This window comes from Mustela nigripes, chromosome 2 (genome assembly GCF_022355385.1).
Source record: "Mustela nigripes isolate SB6536 chromosome 2, MUSNIG.SB6536, whole genome shotgun sequence".
Lineage (NCBI taxonomy): Eukaryota > Metazoa > Chordata > Mammalia > Carnivora > Mustelidae > Mustela > Mustela nigripes.
The window spans coordinates 161,411,244-161,431,750 of NC_081558.1; the positions used below are offsets into that span (position 1 = coordinate 161,411,244).

The window sequence follows — 20,507 nt, forward strand, 5'->3', positions numbered from 1 at the left end:
GCAAAACTATAAAACTGCGATTAAAGCAGCTGTCTTCTGGCAGTTCTGGGAAAAAATGAGAGCACTTCTGTGCTCTAGCTCAATGGGTAGCTCAAAAGTGGAGCCCAGGACAATATTCGATCTTTTCTTTCTTTGCCCTTGTACTCCTTGTTCTCTTGTCATTGTGGCTTATTACTAGGCCAAGTGACTCCCAGCTTTTGATTATGAAATTGTTCCTCAAGGACTGAGCCCTGGCTTTTCAAGGCAATGCTGAAGGAAGACATGATGCCTGTCAAATCTCAATATTCCATTTCTCTTGTATTATTAAGTAAGTCCTTCTGAATCAATTGCATCCCACACATACCAAAATTCACACAACATTCATTCTTTGGAATATTTAGGAAAGAGAGATAGGTAAAGGGAATGGATCTTAGAGAGGAGTTCGAATCCAATGACAGGGGCCCCTTCAGAGACCAATGGGTTCATTCCCACTGACCATGCAAAGTGCATGGTCTCCCCATAACATTAAGTGAAGGCCTCTGACTGATGCAGAGAAGCACAAACATCCATTTCTAACCCATTTTCAGCCACCAAAAACTCAGGAAATTGCTAGTGGTAAAGTGGCTGTCTCCTTGAATGAGAGAAGGAAGATGGCACCTATGGGTCAAGAAGCAGGAATCTGGTTTTATGCCAAGGTCAGAGGCTCCTTTGATTACTTATCCATTATGTATTCACTTCCTTATGCATTAATTTTTTTAAATAGACTAGAAACAACATGCCATGGCAGGACATAGTCAGATATGTAAGCAAATGTTAATATTATCATGTGCATGAAATGGCCATCAGAAAACTGATCCTTTCCTAAGTTTCTGCTTATGCTGTACCAGAAAGTTAGACATCCAGCCAAGAGCCAACCATCCATCATGGGAATGAAGGCATCTAGGACTAGCCAACCTCATGTGGATCAATCAACTATCTTAGAATATGAATGAGCCAACACTAAAAAAATAGAATTTCCTAGGTGAGCCCAGCCCTGTAATACTGTGATTTACAACAAGAAATACTTATTTGGTCTTGTCTCTATTTCTGGTGCCTCCTAAAGCCCTTGGAATTTCCTAAGTGATGAGAGAAATAAAGGAGCCCTTTGTTATTTAATGGGGTGATTTTGGGATACAGCTAAGGACCTGGTCTAGTCTTCCCCAGGATGAAAACCATGTGATCAGGGAGCTGAAACTCTCAGTCCCACCCCACTAACCTACAGGGAAGGGAGAGGGGCTGGAATTTGAATCAATCACCAACAGCTAATGATTTAATCTATACTGCCTCTTAATAAAGCCTCCCAAAATCCCAAAATGATGGGGTTCAAAGGCTCCCAGCTTGATGAACTTGTGGAGGTCCTGGGGGAATGGCATGCACTGTACCCCTTTCCTCATACCATGCTCCACAAATCTCTTCCGTAGGACTCTTTCTGAGTTACATCCTTTTATAATAAACTGGTAATCTGGCAAGTAAAAGGTTTCTCGGGAGTTCTGTGGGCCACTCTAGCACATTCATCAAGCCCAAGGAGAGGGTACTGGAACCCCCAATCTATAGTCAGTCAAAGCAAAGGTGACACCTGAACTTGTGATTAACATCTGAAGTTGGGGAGAGGGGCAGTCTCGAAAAATACCCCTTAACCTGTGGAATCTGACACTGTCTCTAGGTAGATAGTACCAGAACTGAGTTGAATAGTTGGACACCCTGCTGGTATCAGATAGTTCCTTGGTGGTGGAGAAGGAAATAACATGTTGTAACTGGATACAGTATCATAAATCCAAGTTGCCAATGAACAGAATTATAACTAAATACACAGTTATAGTTTTAAGCCACTAATTTCTGGCTTGGTTTCTTACCTAGCTATAGATAACATACTTGGTGAAAGGATCTCTGTATGCTTTTGATACAACAAAAGACACAGGAAACCTCTTACTCTCACCCCCATTTTTCTTATATCTAACTGCCTTTGTTCTCTCCTTTTTTTCCGTATTTCTGCAACTTTTGAGATGACTGACCACCTTCTTTTTGAACTATCTCCCTTGAATGTCTTCACTGCTCTTTCCTGGCACCCCCATCTCATCAAGTCTCCTCCTTCCAGCCACTTTTGCTAGTCTCTCTTCCTCCAGATTTTCAGCACATCACTTCTTGACCCTCTGTTCTTCTTGTTCTGTCTCACCCCTTTGGTGAACTCAACCTGATGGCTTTATCCTGAGAATTATCCTCTCTATCCTGAAGACATGTAAGTTCTTACTATAATCTTGATCTCTGTATATCATTGTTTTCAACAATTACCTGGGAGCTGCTTTTCATACAGAAAACACAATACAGGCATACCTTGTTTTATTGTGCTTTTCAAGTATCACATTTTTTATGAATTAAAGGTTTGTGGCAATTTTTCTAACTGCAGCATTTTCTCACTTTTTGTTTCTGTGTCACATTTTGGTAATTTTCATAGTATCTTGAACTTTTTTATTTTTATTATATTTGTTATGGTGAACTATGATCAGTGATCTTTGATGTTACAATTGTAATTGTTTTGGAGTGCCCATATAACACAGCAAACTTTATTGGTAAATGTTGTGTGTGTTCTGAGTACTCTACCCACCAGCTGTTCCCCATCTCCCCTTGTCATGGGGCCTCTCTACTCCCTGAAACACATAAATATTGAAATTAGGCCAACTGATAATCCTATGGTGGTCTCTAAGTATTCAAATAAAACACTTTATTCATTTTTATACAAATAAAACACTTTATTCACTCACTTTAATCACAAGCGAGAGATGACTAAGCTTAATGGGGAAAAGTATGTCAAAAACCAAGATAGGCCAAAAGCTAGACTATCTGCACCAAATGGTTTGCCAAGTTGTAAATGAAAAGGAAAAGTTCCTGAAGGAAATTCAAAGTGCAACTCCAGTGAACACACAAAAGATAAGAAAGCAAAATAGTCTTATTGCTGATATGGAAAATGTCTTGATAGTCTGGATTGAAGAGCAAACTAGCAACAACTTTTCCTTAAACCAAAGCCCAATCCAGAGCAAGGCCATAACTCTCCTCAATTCTATGAAGGCAGAGAGTGAGGAAGCTGCAGAAGAAAAGCGGGAGGCTAGCATAGGTAGGTGTCTGAGGTTCAAGAAAAGAAGTCATCTTCATAACATAACTGTGCAGGGTGAAATAGCAGGTGCTGATGAAGAAGCTGCAGCAAGTTCTCCAGAAGATCCAGCCAAGGTAATTCATGAACATGGCTACACTGAACAAGAGATTTTCAGTGCAGACAAAACAGCCTTCTATTTGGAAAAGATGTCATCTAGGACTTTTATAGCTAGAGAAGATAAGTCAATGCCTGGCTTCAAAGCTTCAAAAAACAGGTGGACTCTCTAGTTAGGAGCTAAGGAAGCTGGCCCCTTAAAGTTGAAGCCCATGTTTATTTACCATTCTGTATAATCCTAAGGCCCTTAGGAAGTCTGCTCCATCAATTCTGCCTGTGCTCTAGAAATGGTACAACAAAGCCTAAATAACACCACATCTGTTGACAACATGACAATGAGATTAATGCTGTTATCATGATGGCTAATACAACATCCATTCTGCAACCCACGGTTCAAGGAGTAATTTTGACTTTCAAGTCTTACTATTTAAGAAATACATTTCTTAAGACAGTGGCTGTCATAGATAGTGACTCCTCTGATGGATCTGGGCAAAGTCAATTGAAAACCTGCTGGAAAAGATTCACCATTCTAAATGTCATTAAGGACATTCATGGTTCATGGGAAAAGGTCAAAATATCAACGATCACAGGAAATTGGAAGGAGAGGACTGCAACCGTAATGGATGACTTTGAGGGATTTAAGACTTGAGTGGAGGACGTAACTGGAGATGGGGTGGAAAGAGCAAGAGAACTGGAATTAGAAATGCAGCCTGAAGATGTGACTGAGCTGTCTCAATCTCATGATAAAACCTGAACAGAGAAGTTGCTTCTTATGGATGAGCAAAAAAAAGTGGTTTCTTGAGATGGGATCTACTCCTGGAGAAGATGCTGTGAAGACTGTTGAAATGACAACAAAGGATTCAGAATATGACACAAATTTAGCTGATAAAGCAGCAGCAGGGTTTGGGAGAACCATCTCCAGTTTAGAAGGAAGTTCTACTGTAGGGTAAAATGCTATCTAACAGCACTGCATGCTACAGAGAAATTGTTTGTGAAAGAAAGAGCCAATCCATGCAACAAACTTCACTGTTGTCTTGTTTTGAGAAATGGCCATAGCCATCCCAGCCTTCAGCAGCCACCACCCAAAGCAGTCAGCAGCCATCAACCCTAAAGCAAGACCCTCCCATTAACAAAAAGATTACGACTCACTGAAAGCTCAGATGATGGTTAGCCTTTTTAAGCAATCAAGTATTTTAAAATCATGGTATGTACATTGGTTTTATTAGATATAATGCTATTTCACACTCAGTAGTGAAGCATAACTTTTATATGCACTGGGAAACCAAAAACTTCATTTGATTCACTCTAGTGTGATTCTCACTTTATTGTGGAATATCTAGATATTCCAAACTTGAAATATCTCTAAGGTATGTCTGTCTTTACACAGACTGTGATTCTCAGAAGTCATGTCTGACAAAATTAAAAACATCTGGAAGTCTCTTAAGGGGTCCTGATTTCAAGAGAAGTTGTTTTCTTTGTTTGTTTGTTTGTTTTGCTTTTAAGATTTTATTTATTTGACACAGAGAGAGAGAGAGAGCATGAGCACGGGGAGTGGCAGGCAGAGGGAGAAGCAGGCTCCCCACTGAGCAGGGAGCCGGTGTGGGACTCAATCCCAGGATCCTGAGACCAAGACCTGAGCCAAAGGCAGACGTTTACTGACTGAGCTATCCAAGCACCCCTCAAGAGAAGGTTTTTTTGGGGGGGTTGTTTTGTTTTGTTTTGTTTGTTTTTTGTTTTTCCCACCTGACTGAAATTGCATAGTAAATTCAGGGCAAAATATTTCTCATCCTCGATGAAGAAGCCAAAAACCAACAAAAAAGCCAGTACGAGTCAAACTCTTCTGGTAAACCCAAGGACACAAGATAAATGAGATTCAAGTCCTACACACTCAATTATAACTGCTGCTGAAACACCGTTTTGTACTTAAGCATTCAGAGATGCTTCTGCCAGTTCCAAACAGGAATCCACATGTAGCTCTGGGCTTCAAAGAATGAAATAAAACAACAATTTCAATTTTATAAGTCCTCAGAGTGAAAACAACTGAGATGTAGCCTTTTTCTGGCTGTTGTGTGTTCTAGTCCCTGCAGGCCAATTAAGTTCTTTCAAAGCCCCAGCAAGGGCTTGAAGGTTAATTAAAATGTGTGATTTAGGAAAAGCTGAGGATAGTATATAGTGCACATACTCCACCAGCTGCCTTCGAAGCAACATTTAATTAACCAGCAGTGAAGCTCAGCACCTGCTTTTTTCCCTATTTCTACACAGACACCATGGAAGCGGAGAGCCAAGGTCTCAGTAGGTGATGCACATAAAGACAGTGAAGGGAACATCTCTCCATTCCCCACTCCCACTACCTCTCCTCCCCTTAGAGATGGATCCTGCTTTTTGGTGTCTCTATTATCATACTGTCCTAAGACTTTCTCCCACAAATGACAGATCTGTCCCCATTGCCCCTCCTCCAAAGCCCCACCTCCTGCTCTCCCACCACGCTACTTCCCATCTCTTTTCTGCATTTATTTCACTGTGGCAGCTACTTGGCTACTTAGCCAGTGGTCTGCTGAGATGCTAACCCTCACTGTAAATATCTGCATGTTAACTGAAGGGTCTATATGACTTGAAAGCCCATCTGGAAAGCAGTAGCCAGTCTCAAAGACAGCCCCCAGTGATCCCTGTCTCCTGGTATCTCACACTTGTATAATCTGCTCCACATATTTTACCAGGGTTGGTCTGGATGGTCAACAGCATATAACAGAAGTAATGCTATATCATTTCGGAGATTAAGTTATGAAAAAAACTTCCATTTTAGGAGAGGCCTTTCTGGTCTTGTGGCCTGAAGAGTTCCTGCAGCCCTCGTTATGCCTTCAGAAACTAAAGACTTGCTGGACTGTTTGGCTGCCACTTCGGGAGAGATCCAGACCTAGTCCCCCCCAGGTAAGCTGCTCCCAGATTCAAAACCTACAGAAACTGTGAGAGAAGCATTTTGTTGTCTTAAACTACTAAGTTTGGGGGTAATTTGTTATGCAGCAGTCGACTGCTAATACAGAATATTGTATCTTTCCCATAGGATGGAAACATATAGCAGCACACAGAGGTGACTTGCTGTAGAGTGAGCTGAGCACCCTTCCTGGGGGTTTCTAAGAAAAAAGGACAAGGAGAGCAGTTACTTCAGGAAAAATGTCCAATAAGAGTGTTGCTAGGCAGAATCAGCTGCCCAGGAGAAGGAAAGAGGTAACTGCTCAGGAGACCGGCATTTTACTTTGTCACATTAGGCTTTGAAGCCTCCTCTATTCCCTACTTTCTCTCTTCCTTATACCTCAGCTGCCCTGAGTCTATAGACTGGCTACACTTTGTTTTGTCAGACACCTATCTCACATTACCTCTGTCAAGGTATATATCTCCTCTTTCTCCTAACGTTTCCTTTGAGGAGATGATACACATCTGTGTTCCTTATGCATGAAGTGAGTTTTTGTGTAATGATTCCCAAATGGTTAGTTAGGAGGAAGAATCTATGGCACATGAGTGGAAGATGTGAGTCCTGTTTGGTGAACTAACAGACTCAGATGGGAAGCTTTACTAGAATATGGATTGCTCCGTCCTATTCATGCTTTCATTCATTTCACATATAGTTGCTCAAAGGTTTCAGGCATGGGTACAGGTACAAGGATGAAGAACTAAATGAATCAAACATCCTTGCCTGAATGAAGCTCATATCGGAAATTTTTGTTCAGGAGATTTGACTTTTCCTTCTATGGCTCTGTAGTGCTGCCAGGCTGATGAATGACTGACCTGATCCGACCTTGGGCCCAACAATGTGACTTCCTTTTTGATACAGTCACTCTTTCTTATTACAGAATATCTGATATTTACTAAAGAATGTAACATCTATATGAGTTATAAAATATAGCAATAAAATGAATGTCTGTGAACCCCTTATTAATTTGTGAGCTAGAACATCACCAGGGCTGTCCCATCTACTTTTGCTTTCATCTCCTCCATCCTCCTGCTTCCACCAGAATCCTCCACCTCCTTGGTTAAGTTTATTCCTAAGTATGTTACTCCTTTCAATGCTCTTAAAAATGGGATTGTTTCTCTAATTTCCTTTTTTAAAAAGAAGGACCTCATTATTAGTGTAAGAAAACACAACTGATTTTTAAAGTTGATTTTGTACCTTGAAACCTTGATAAATTCACTTTTTATTTCTACCAGCTTTGGATCATGTACCATGACCAAGTGGGATTTATCCCTGAGATGCAATGATGGTTCAACATATGTAAATCAATTAATGTGATACAGCACATTACCAGGAAGAAGGATAAAAACCACATGACCATCTCAACAGATACAGAAAATGCACTGGACAAAATTCAACACCATTTCATGATGAAAAACTTTCAATAAATTAGGTATAAAAGGAACTCACCTTGACACAAATGAAAAGGCCACAGCCAATGTCATACTAAAACTGAAAGCTTTCCCACTGACATCGGGAATAAGACAAGAGAGGATGTCCACTCTTGCTATTTCTATTTAACATCATCTAGCCAGAGTAATCAGTCAAGAAAAAAAAAAAAAGGTTTCAAGTCAGGAAAGAAGAGGTAAAATTATATCTGTTTGCAGATGACATATTATCTTATATGGAAAACTTTAAACACTACACACACACACACACACACAAATATTAGAACTAATAAATTTGGTAAAATTTTAGGACATGAAATTAACACATGAAGATCAGTTGCATTTCTGTGACTGTCTTTTATGATAGATTGGTGGTAGGGGGCTACTTTGATTAGTGGGAAAGGTCCTTGGACTGAACCTCAGATAAAGGGCTGCCTGCCCACCTATGGTACTTTGAAATCAGTCTTGGGTATAGGTGTTTTTTTTTGGGGGGGGGGTGCTGGGGTGATGTGCAGGTATTTTACATAAAGCACTGTGCAGTGGAAATAGCATGAACTTTGGAGTCAGTGAGACCTGAGTTCAAGTTTTCTTCCCACCACTCCATATTTTCTGACTCTGAGAAAGCCATTTTCTCTTTATGAACCTTAGTTTCTCATCTATAAAATGAGGCTATTAATATTTACTTCACACCTTTATTGTCTGAATAAGAAATGACATGGCATATATGAATACAGACGGCCTCAAATTTAATAGAGAGTTCCATATAATGCGGCTGTGAGTGGTGGCCATAGTAGAGTAAGTATTAACAGTAAAAGCAAAAAGCTTTATCAAGGTTATATTAAGTTTTATGTCTTGGGTACCAAGCTCTATGAAAGAATTCTCCCCCTCCAAACACTGGGACTTTCAGGACTCTCCTCCTTCCCTAAATTCCTTAGAAACTGGACAGGAAAGATGTAAGCATGTAAGTATGGAAAGAGGTTAACAAGGTAACAAGTATATCTACTCCCCATGGTGCTCCTGAACTCAGTCAAACCCACAGTAGATTCCATGTCTTTTGACTGAGAAGCAACATGGTAGAGTTGGAAAAGTATGTTTGGGTACCAGATGCCTGGGGTTCTAATGCAGTCTCTGCAGTTTGCTTACAAGCAGTGTTAGGAGGGTAGTTCCATTCAGACCTGCTTTACTCACCTATAAAATGGGAATAATATCTCATCCATTGCAAGCATCAAGTCAGGTAATATACATAAATCTTTAAACACAGTTCCTGTCATCAGGAAAATCCTCGCCAAATATTAATACTCTTTCTTTCTGTTCCCCCATCTGAATGACACAGCACAACTCTAGTAACTCATGGAGATTTAGAAGTAACTCCAGTGCTTATTTATGATTCAAAAAGGAGGAGAGGTATATTAAAACCCATTCAGATGTGCAATCACTTGTCAAGAGAGAGGAAATCCGTTCTTTGCCCGAATTGTTATGTTATTTGTGTTTTACCTCCAAATAACACTTAAAATACAGAGGATTCAAATAAACCAACAAAATTATTCAAACCACAGATGAAGCATATATGGGTTTTTAACTATTACTTATGTAACAAGGACTACCTCTACGGAAGACCTAGTGATGAAAGGGAACTTAGAGCAACACCTCCAGGCTAACTGTACATCCCATATGGAAAGCCCAACTAGAACACCTTTTAGAGACAGAACAATACTAGAATGCCTGGATTCAAATCCAAGCCTTCCCCTCATTAGTTGTAGGACACTGGGCAACAAACTCTCCAAGCCTCACTCTTTCCATTTCTTAAAATGGGAATAATTATAATATATAACTCATAGCGTGAGAATTTTTTTAGGAAAGAAAAAAACGCTTTATGTAAAGTGATTATTTATACCACTGCCTGGTAATTTAGTACATGTTAGTGGACACTATCATTTTCAAGTGGCCACTGAGCTCTAGCTTGAAGTTTCAGGAAAACTCAGGACACACAGGTCTCTCATCGTTAGATAGGGCTGGTCCTGTCGTATAACACAGATTAAAGGGAGGATATTCTTTACCCACCCAGGTGGGTCCCCTGATGCTTTCTCTCTCCTGTGGCTTCTGCCGTGAAGGTTTCTAGCCAACCTCCCCACTCCATTCCCCAGCTTTCCTGCTCCAGTTTACTAGTGACCTTCCTAGAGTGCATCACGCAGCATTAACCAAGTGCTCAGGATGTGGCCGAGCAAAATTGGACCAGGGTTGCCACTAACAAAGAGTGACACTGAACCTGTACCAACAAAGAATCCCATTGGGTTAGGTTTTGTTTTGTTGTATGCAATATTATAAGATCAAACTTATTTGGTGCTACATATAGGCCTTATCTCTTAGGTTTTTACCTTATTAGTTGATTTCAATGTTCCATCTATTCTGTCCTCCTAATAACACTTTGAATTCTACTTTTCCCACTTGTGTGTCAGCTACAAACAAAGCTACAAACGAAGTAAGAAGCTTCATCCAAATCATGAAGAAAGGGTATTTTCTTAAATTGCTGACAGTAAAGAGGAATGGTGCCCCACCTCAGTTTGTGTGACAGAAGGAGGGGTTGAGGCACATTATTGACCCAGTTTACCAAGGATAGGGTGGCCTGGAGTAATCTCTGCAAGCCAATAAAAGCCATTAATCAACAGCAAAATTAATTTATCCATTAATCAATCAATCAATCATTGGGGAGATGCCTGAAAGAAGAAATGCCCAGGCTAAAATTCACACTGGGTAAGAAATGACCAATATCAGATACTCTGAGAAAATGTTTTATTAGAGAACAATCATTCTATTCCTGAACAAGGTTAAAAAAAAAAAAAGTTATGCAAAACAGGAAAACTGAAAAAAACCCATAGAAACTGCAGTTAGTTCATAATTCACTATGATCTGCTAATACTTGCAGGACTTCTTTTTTAAAAAATGTTGGAAGGAAAAGACTGCTGTGACTCATAACAGATATAGATTCTTAGGCTACATGATTTACACCTTCCATATATGAAGATAACTAAGAGACATAAAAGATGGATTCATTTCCCTGAGGGATTTGTGTTAGAATTAAGGAGAGAGAATGAAAACACATAAATAAAATACAGTCATATTAAATACTGAGGAGAACCCAAGGGAGACCAAAAAAAGGGGAAGTAGAGAGGAAAGCAAAATATTATTGAAAGCCTACCGACTATGTGACAAGTGATTTCCATCCATGATCTCTTTTACTCCTTGCCAAAATTCTTTAGTATAAATAACCCATTTTTATAGATGAAAAAACTGATGCTCAATGAGTTTAAGTAATTTTTTCAAGGCTCACAGGTAAGAAGCCAAACATGACTCAAAGTAGGTTTATCTGCCTCTAAATCCTACACTCCCTCAGTGCAACAAATTGCCTCCTTGGGTTACAGTCCATCTGGGGAGAGTGGATATATACAAATTGGACAAAACAAATTCTGCCAAAGAATCATTTCTCAAGAATATCTGTTAAGCCCTAGGATGGTGCATGATGGTGAGTGTAAAGGACAGAGAAGAAAAAATGGCACCTCCAAAGTGTAATGGCAACACCACTGCTGAGGGTCAAAGTAAAAGGTAAAAATGCTTTTAGATGAAAGATTGAATCAATTTCTTTCTGAATTACTGAATCTAGGATGATAGTGATTTACACAACTTAAATTCTTTGTAGAGGAGACCAACAAAAGCTGGTGAGAAAATAGGGCCTAGAGTTCTGAGAGGTACTTCGACATTGAGGTAGTTGCTGAACTTAAGGCTCTCACTGACCAAGAGCAGAACATAAGAGACAGAGTACTGCTGAAAATCTGTAATTATGTAACTAGTGGGTCCAATGAAAGGTCACCAGAAACCTTCTGAGACGTCAGAATGAGGCAGAGTCAACAAAAGCCAAAGTAGGAGAGGGTCTCAGGTGTGATACAGTCCATGAGTGGCTTCAATTCTCCACCACTCCCTACACCCACATCTCTGCCAGGGTCTCATCAGTAGTGAAAGCACTTCTCTTCCAAAGACTTGGGGTTTATCACTGTGACTTGTTTTGACCAATGGTATATGGGAAGAAGTTACAGTGTGCCAGCCCCAAGCCTGGCTTTTGAGAATTTTACATGTTTCTGCTTAGCGTCCTGCGTCTCTGCCATTACCATAAGAAAAACACGGCTCAGCTTTCTCACTGATGCTAGGAGGAGAACAATCAATAGAAGAGCCTCCCTGGTCGAAAGTACAGCAGAGCCCCTCCGGCAGCCACAGCCTGAAGAGAGCCACCAGCCATGTCCGTCCTAAACCAGATGAACCCCTAACAACCTTCAAAATGTGTGAGCAGTAATGCCTAATTATTGTTCTACATCACTGAGTTTTTGGTTGGTTTGTTATGCAGTTGCACCTAAACATCAGGTGAGTTGACTTTGGCAAATATGTCAGACATAATATGGAGAAAAGATTATTGAACTTGGAAGCAGGTAGTCACTAGAGATCTCTAAGAATAAATGATACTTCAGGAAAATTGTAAGCTCGAAAATTAGATTTCAGGGTATTAAGAATAGCAGAAGAGTCTAGGAAATGCAGTCGTAAGTAAAGAAGATTTATTTGAGAAGCCTCGAGGTTAAAATAAACAGGATAATTGTTAGTGGGATAATCAAACATCATATCCCAATAGAAGTGTCTTGTGCATATCTGGAAGGATGGGAAAGAAATCCGTGGGGCGGTCAAGGGGGGCACCGGGAGGCTGATGATCGTGGAGCACAAGAGCCTAAGTGTGGGGGGAAGGGGCCCCAGAAAACAGACAGAAGTGAGGTTCAGCACAGAACACAAAATTAGTGATTCTGTAATCATCAAGGAGACATAATGAAGGAACTAAAGTCAGTTTGAGTCAATAGGCCACACTTCATGGACGGGGTGTTTTCTCCAGTGAAATCCCATGAATGTGTAGACAGCAATCTGAACAGGACTCTGAAGAGGGAAATATCCAATCAAGAGATGTATCCAAAGAGTTATAATAGAGTTTTCATGGTAAGAGAAGGAATTTGACATTCCAGTCCACAGCTTTGAGTCTTTCAAAGTGTTTCTAAGAGGGGCACCTGGGTGACTCAGTCTGTTAAGCATCTGCCTTGGGCTCCAGTCGTGATCCTGAGTTCCTGGGATCGAGTTCTGTATCGGGCTCCCTGAAGAGTCTGCTCCTCCCTCTGCCTCTGCCATTCTCTCACGAATAAATAAATAAATAAAATCTTAAAAAAATAAAAATAAAAACCAAAGTGTTTCTAAGTGGCTAGTCATGATATCAGATGGGGATGTGAGTTTCTGGGGTCTCAAGGAAAGAGGAGCACACGGTGTTGGGGTATTAGCAGAGAAGCATGGTACACCATTACTGTAGGCTGCCACCAGCCCCCCAGGCTAACAGAAGTTGCCTGTCTCAGGGTTTCTAACACCTGGAACTCTGAGGTTTCCTTTTTTTGGCCTAACTTCACAATCCCTAGCCAACTATATGAATGCATCTGTCTGAAGGTTTTTTATTATTTATTTATTCTTAAAGATTTTATTCATTTATTTGAGAGAGAAAGAAAAAGAGAGAGAGAGAGACAACAGGAGTAGGGGGAGGGGCAAAGGGAGCAGGAGAAGCAGGCTCCCCTATGAGCAAGGAGCCAGATGTGGGGCTCGATCCCAGGACGCCAGGATTGTGACCTGAGCTGAAGACAGCTGCTTAACCGACTGAGCCACCCAGGTGCCCCGAAGGCCTTTTAAAATGGCGTAATAAGACTATGGAAAACACCTATGAACAATTCATTGATGAGGCTGGTTCTATTTTTGATCACTGGTTTGCACTGTTGTGCCCCAAACTAGCTGAGACCAGTGCATCACAGCCATGTGAGAAAAACGGAATAGGAGCCATCTTCCAAAGGTCTCCTCTAGGCAGGACTGCTGCTGACTCACCAGGAGACAGAGTCAGCACCACGGTGCCTGGGCTGTCACCGGCAAGCTGTTCTGCCTCATTTCCACTCTAATGGGGAGGCAGGACAGTATTTACTATGCCTGCTCTGACACCACTGGGATATTATGAAGCCTTCCCTGCAGCACAGCACTCCTTCTGGCCCTCCGCCCCAGACTGCGTGGGGACTATCAGCGAAAAACTGAGACCCAGATGCTTGGTGCCGCTGGCCCATCAGCTGCATCCATACTTGTGATTCTGGCCAAAGTTACCCCCAGAGCACCGATCAGGTGGGCAGAGCATAATTGTCACAATGGGTTCGTGCAAGACGAGGAAGTGACGCTGTTTGGGGTTTTCCAGTAAAGGAAAAGCAGACACACTGCAATGTGAGATGAGAATTCGGCAGTCCGGCCTGCTCAGGACCGTCATTTCCAGCGGTGTGCCACAAATGCTGCTTAGGGGAAGGAAGAAGCATGTAAGGCAGACCTAGCCCTGAGAGCGAGGACACCCCTAGCGACCCTCGGTTCAGATCTGAAAATCTGCTGTTGCAGCATGTCAGCAGGTTTATGACTGGAATAGACTACATTAGCATTCCTATTCCTACAATAGCATAACTATTCCTACAATAGCAGGAATAGACTACATCCACCAAAAACTTAGAGCAGCTCCCTAACCAATGAGTGAACAATCTGTGCTGGGTATTGTTTGTTGGAAATCAGAACCTTCCTATCTTTTTAAGCTCTCTTCTGCCCTGCAGGGATGAGAAGCTCAAAACCCACAGTTCCCAAACCTCCTTGCCAGTGGGCCCAGCTCGATGTGGCTGATGAAAAGCATTTGTTTGAGAGGAGGGAGTTCTTTAATAAATGGTAGTCAGGAAAGGCCTCCTGGGGAAGGTGATCTTGGAGCAGGGATCTGAAAGAAATGAGAGAGTGAGTCACGGAGCTGTGTGGAAGAAGAGCTTCCTCCCGGCAGTCTTGGAGGCCTGAACATGCCGAGTCTGAATGAGAAAATGCTGTGGCTGAGGTAAAGTGAGCCATGGGGAAGAAGAGAGAGGTTCAATCCGAAAAGTGAGAGGGGTCCCTATTATGGACAGTCTTATAGATCATGGAGAAGTTTCTGGCTTTTACTCTGAGGAAGATGGCAAACAGCTAAATCATTTTGAATAATACCTGTCATTCTGCTTTTGTACTAAGGAGAAAACTTTAGAACCTTATTAGACACCTCAGCAAAGAAGATACAAAGATGGCAAATAAGCATATGAAAACTTGCTCCCACATCATAGGTCCTCAGGGAAACATAAATTAAAACAGCACAGGGATGCCACTGTACTTCTACTGGAATGGACAAGTGCTAGCAAGGATGTGGAGCAAGAGGAACGCTCATGAGCTACTGGTGGGCAAAATGGTACAGCCACTTTGAAAGAGGGTTTGCTGTTTTTGTTTTTTTAAAGATTTTCTTTATTTATTTGAGAGAAAGACAGTGAGAGACAGCATGAGAGGAGAGAAGGTCAGAAGGAAAAGCAGACTCCCCAGGGAGCTAGGAGCCCGACATGTGACTTGATTCCAGGACTCCGGGATCATGACCTGAGCTGAAGGCAGTCACCCAACCAACTGAGCTACCCAGGCGCCCTGGTTTGGTGTTTTTTTATGAAACTAAACATACCCTACCATACAATCCAGCATTTACTCAAAGGAGTTGAAAACCTATACTCACACAGAATCTTTCATACAGATGTATACTGCTTGATTCATAATTACCAGAACTTCGAAGCAACCAATATACCCTTCGGTGGGTGAATGGATAAACTATGATATATCCAAACAATATGTCATTCAGCATTAAAAAGTAATGAACTACCAAACCACAAAAAAAAAAAACAAGGAGGTGACTTAAGGGCCTATTATTACTGAGTGAAAGAAGCCAAGTAAGAAGGCTATAAACTATATGGTTCCAACTAGATGACGTTCTGGAAAAGGCAAAACAATAGAGACAGTAAAAAGGTCAGTGGGTTGTCAGGGGTTGGGGAGGGAGAGATAAAGAAGAGATTTTTAGGACAATGAAAATATTCTTTATGATGCTATAATGGTAGATCCATGTCATTACACATTTTGCCCAAACTAACAGAATGTACAGCGGCCAAGAGCGAGGCCTAACATCAACTATGGACTCTGGTGACGATGGTGTATTAATGAACATTCATCAGTCGCAACAAAGTACCACTCCTGTGGGGACTGCGGATACTGGGGGAGGTGAGGGAGGTGTGGGAGAAGGGGTGAAAGGAAATCTCAGAACCTTCTGTTCAATATTGCCGTGAACCTAAAACTGCTCTAAAAAATAAAGTCTATTTCAAAAAACAGAGCACGAGAAAACACAGACATAGCATTTTATCCTCAAAAACCACTCCGCAAGCTACTTCCCACCAGCCCACTACTCCTCCAATATAATCTACTGGCTTCTTGAGTTTTATTTGAAAACATCAGTTTTTGCCATCCTAACAAGCTGGCTTATGAATGATTGTGAATTCTAACATCAGGCTCTTACCAGAATTTTCTGCAAATTGCAGAATAAAAGCTTAGACCCTGGATGGGCTACAAGACAATGTTAGATTTAAGGAGAAGCAAGAGATTCAAAAGTAATAAGAAGTTCATGCAAAGCAAGTAGATGCCTGGATTTGGCTGAGACAATTCCTCTGGGAAGAAAGCCCACTTGATGTTAAAAAATCTCTCCCTGGAGGGGGCTCCAGCCCAAGACCTTTGAGAGTCCCACAGCTGCCCTCCGTTCCACTGTGCTGAAGAGAGCCTCCAGATGAAGAGGTGCTCTCATGTGAGGACTCACTTCAGTTCTTAGGGGCTGCCCACAAATACTATGCTAAGTAAGACTTGCCCAAGCGTAGGGCCTCTGGCACAAAACCAAGCTTCTGAAACAAGAGCTGAAAACCAAAGAAAATCGCAAGAAAGTGCTAAAAAGAAGAGGTGAGGAAAAATGTGGATGAGGAGTGGGGGAGGGGAGGAAAAGAGGAAAAGAAAAAGGAAGAAAGAAAAGGATTTAGAGTATCCCAGGTAACACTCAAATAAAGGGTTCTGTGAGGGGGGGGGGGGGAATATCCCCGACAAAACAAAGGAGAGAAAAATGTCTGAGTTTCATTAACTGACCTTAGCGAGAACTCAAGCAAAGAAGAATGCCAGGCTGACTTTAGAAACTTTCTCAACTGAAAAGATGAGAGAGGTTATTAGAGCTTTTATTTGTCGCTTGGTTCAATCAAACCCTTTCCCCAGTAAGCTTCTCATCTAAAGCCCCATTTGGGAAAATAACATCTAGTCATTAAAAAAAAAAAAAAAAATCTTCCAGTTCTATGTAGACATGAAAATAGTTTAAAACGCCAATTGTACAGCCAGAATTCAGAGGGCTGTTCACACACAAATAACCCAGATTTTAAAGAGGCACTCCTGGCTCTAATAGCTCACCTTGTCGAGACCCTGCTCGCCCCCCTCACCACACAGTGCCCACCACACTCCTGTGGCTCCTCCCACGGGCTCTGCATGTCCCACACCAGCCCATCCACACACACCAGCTTGTTCCTCTCATTGATTTAAATGCGTGACACACGCTGAATGGGGCCATCGACATCTGGGGAAGTCTTCTGCCTCAGTTACTGTGTTTGTGGCACAGCGGGAGAAACACTGAACACCTCCTGCCCCAAAGGACACGGTATCTGTTCATCTTCTAGAGATTCTCGCTATTCAGAGTAGGTATGTGGACCCCCAGCATGAGTATCACCCATTTGTTAGAAATAAAGAACCTCAGGTCCCACCCTCAAACCTGCTGAATCAGAGCCTGCATTTGAACAAGAGTGGCAAGTGAGCTCTGAGAAGTCCCGTTCCACAGAGGCCTGCTTTAGAGCCACACAGAGCCAGGCATCAGATAAAGGGACTGTTTTCTTAAGTTCTAACCGGAAAGAGTCCTGAGGACCTTCTTTGATATCCTCACTCTGGTATCAACTTTGGACTTTGGACATGTCCAAGAGAGGGAAAGGCAAGCTAGCTGCCTCCTCACTTGTGCCTTTTCTAGTAGCCACAGTAAAATGTCAAAAGAAACAGGTAAAAATAATTTTAACAATGTATTTTAACCCAACAAATACAAAATATAATTATTTCAACATGTACTTAATACAAAAATATATTAAAGAGATATTTTACATGTTCTCTTATACTGTGTCCCTGAAACTCAGAGAGGATTTTATAGGCAAGCACAACTCCTTTGGGCTCACCACACGTCAAGTGCTCAGTAGCCACATGTGGCTTGTGGCTTCAGTACTGACCTGTGTATCTCCCAAAATTGCTGTGCATCAAAGAACATATGTTAACAGACATTCTGAGCACTAAATGCTGACATTTGGAGAAAATTTATATATTAAAGATCACTGGAGTCTGTTGTGAGTTTTGCAAACTATCGTGGCCCCCAATTTACTTTGCTCCCTGAGGATGAGCCATGAACTGCACACACGGCCACACGTGTTTGTCTTTGGTGCCATGATTTGGTCTCTGAAGAGCACAGAACGTGCTGTCAGGATGCACACGGTTGTGTTTTTGACCATATCCTCATGGAAGGACTTTGGCCGAGTCCAGTTTCACTGTATAGTCTCAGTTTCCTTTGTTCTCTAAAGGAAAATAATCTCTCTTCCGTGAACCCCACAAAGTTGTTGCGAAGATAAAACGAGTATAATAGGTGTATGTAAACTATTACAGATTATGAATTACTGCTTCTTGTCCTACTTGCATTTATTAAACCTAGCATGCCCTCACATAATTCAAAACATAGATAATTATAGGTCTTTTGATGTTTTAGTACATTTCCTATTCACTGCTTCCGCTAGCAGAAAGCTACTTTTAAGGTGTTAAGGTTGAATATGCTGCGCTGTGCTGTCAGATGGGATGCCTACAGACACTCCCTCTGCTTAGAGAACATGTCCTGGGCAGACTCTTTCTGCAGGGGGCAGAGGAAAGCCAAGAGAAATTGAGACGGGAGCTGTGCCCAGAACATGGACTTGGAGTGAGAAAGAGCAGGTAAGAATACTGGTCCCACAACTCACCCTCCAAGTGGTTTTTCTTTCTGAGCCCCTGTGTCCCCATCTATGAAATATGTTCCTGCCTAGAATGGGAGTGGGCTTTACAAGAGAAAATCCTGTACAACACGGACCACTGTACCCAGCCCAGCGTCCACCCTCATTAATTTGTAACTGTTTTTCTATTATTTCAACACAGCAGATGTCTGGCATGTCATCTGGAGAGGGACAAGCTGTGGTGAGGTTCTAAAGTGGCCTGGCCGTTCATCTTGTTAGGCGGTTTTGTGTGGAGGCTGTTGGCATCTGTGTTTAGCAGGGACGGGCTCTCGGTTGGCGCTCAGCTTTATGACTTCAAGCCACTTAACATCCTGCTGGACAGAATCATTATTTCTGAAGAGCTAGAGAAGCAGCTCATGAGATGGATGGCTCCCTCCAGTCTGGCCAGCTCCCATGGGGCCTCCCTCACAGCATCTGGTCTCTCACAGAGAACCCTTCTGCTTGATCGATTTGGGCAGCTCTAGTCCCTCCTCTTGAGTTCTCCCTTCCTGACTATACTCTATGAGTTTGTGATGGCGATGGTATCCTTCTGGGTGGATAGCCATAAGAAGTCTTTTCAGCCCACCTGGTGGGGAAGCCTCTGCAGGAATGAGAGCTTCCTGGGGTGGCCTCGGAGCTCTACACGGACTGGATCAGGGCCAGAGGGGCACCATTTGCAGGCATTTTTAACTCTAACACTGAGCCTTGGAGGATAGAAGCCTGAGCAACCAACTGTCTTGGTTGCTGGAGACTCCGAAGGTTCCCTGGAATGCAAAACTTTTGTCAGATTATTGGGAAGCCTAGATGATAGATTTCATCCTAAGGAGCAGCTGGGTAGAGCAGGGCTTCTCCAACTTTAGTACACATATGAGTCACCTGGAAATCTTAATAAAATGCAGATTCTGATTCAAGGTCTGAGGTGGGAAGTTGAGATTCTTCATGTCTAACAATCCCCCGGTAGTACTGATGCTGGGATTCACAGGCCACGCTCTGAGTAACACTGGGTTGGCGTACTTGCACAAGGCTCTGGAAAGGCCTGGGCTGGCTTCCTGGCCACACCTGTTCCCAGATGGGATTCTGCGAACTGCACTTTCCTCAATCATTCTACTTTTCCTGGCCCTGAGAATGAAACCCATTGTTCCTAACCCCCTCATCTTCCATCATCCTAGAGAGCCATGGTCCCCCACTGCCTTTTACCTTCCCTATTCATACCAGTGCTCACACTTTCTCATAGTCCACAGTCACAGTCAACACATACAAGTTTCCTCTTCTCATTTCTCACATCTCCAGGAGTGGTGATTCCAAGTCACCACTATTAAAGCTCCCCCTCTTTTCAACTTGCCCACTTCACCCATTTCTAATGTAAATTTGGATTTAGCCCTCATTGTGCTACAAACATTCCCCTTGTACATTAGTGTGCCCTAGTTGGAGGCTTTCCCGCCACAGTAGACAGAAATCTAAGCTGATCCCCAGGATTTCTAGGCCCCAGGGTACGTGTACCGTCTGCCAGGAATGCAGTCAAACACCAATCTAGGTGTTAGGAAGAGATTTTGCAGATGTAATGATTTTTCTAATCAGCTGACTCTAAGGTAGAAAGATGGTGACCTTTTGGTGGGTCTGGCCTAACCAGATAAACCCTTAAATGGGACAGGGCCTTTCTTGGCATAAGAGATTAGAACTGTAAGAGGGAGAATCTCCTTCGCAGGCTTTGAAAACAGAGAGTGCATGTGGAAGGGAACTGCAGGGTATTCTGGAAACTGAGAGTAGGCCCTGGACACCAAGGAAACAAAGATCTCAGTCCTCCCACTGTAAAGAATTAAATCTGGCCAACCACCTGAACCAGCCTGGAAGCAGAT

At 42.2% G+C, this 20,507-nt stretch overlaps 1 pseudogene; it reads left to right on the forward strand.

Annotated features, from left to right (window-relative positions):
- Positions 1–2,808: 2,808 nt before the first annotated feature.
- On the forward strand, positions 2,809–19,136 carry LOC132010568 (tigger transposable element-derived protein 1-like; annotated as a pseudogene).
- The last annotated feature ends 1,371 nt before the right edge of the window (positions 19,137–20,507 follow it).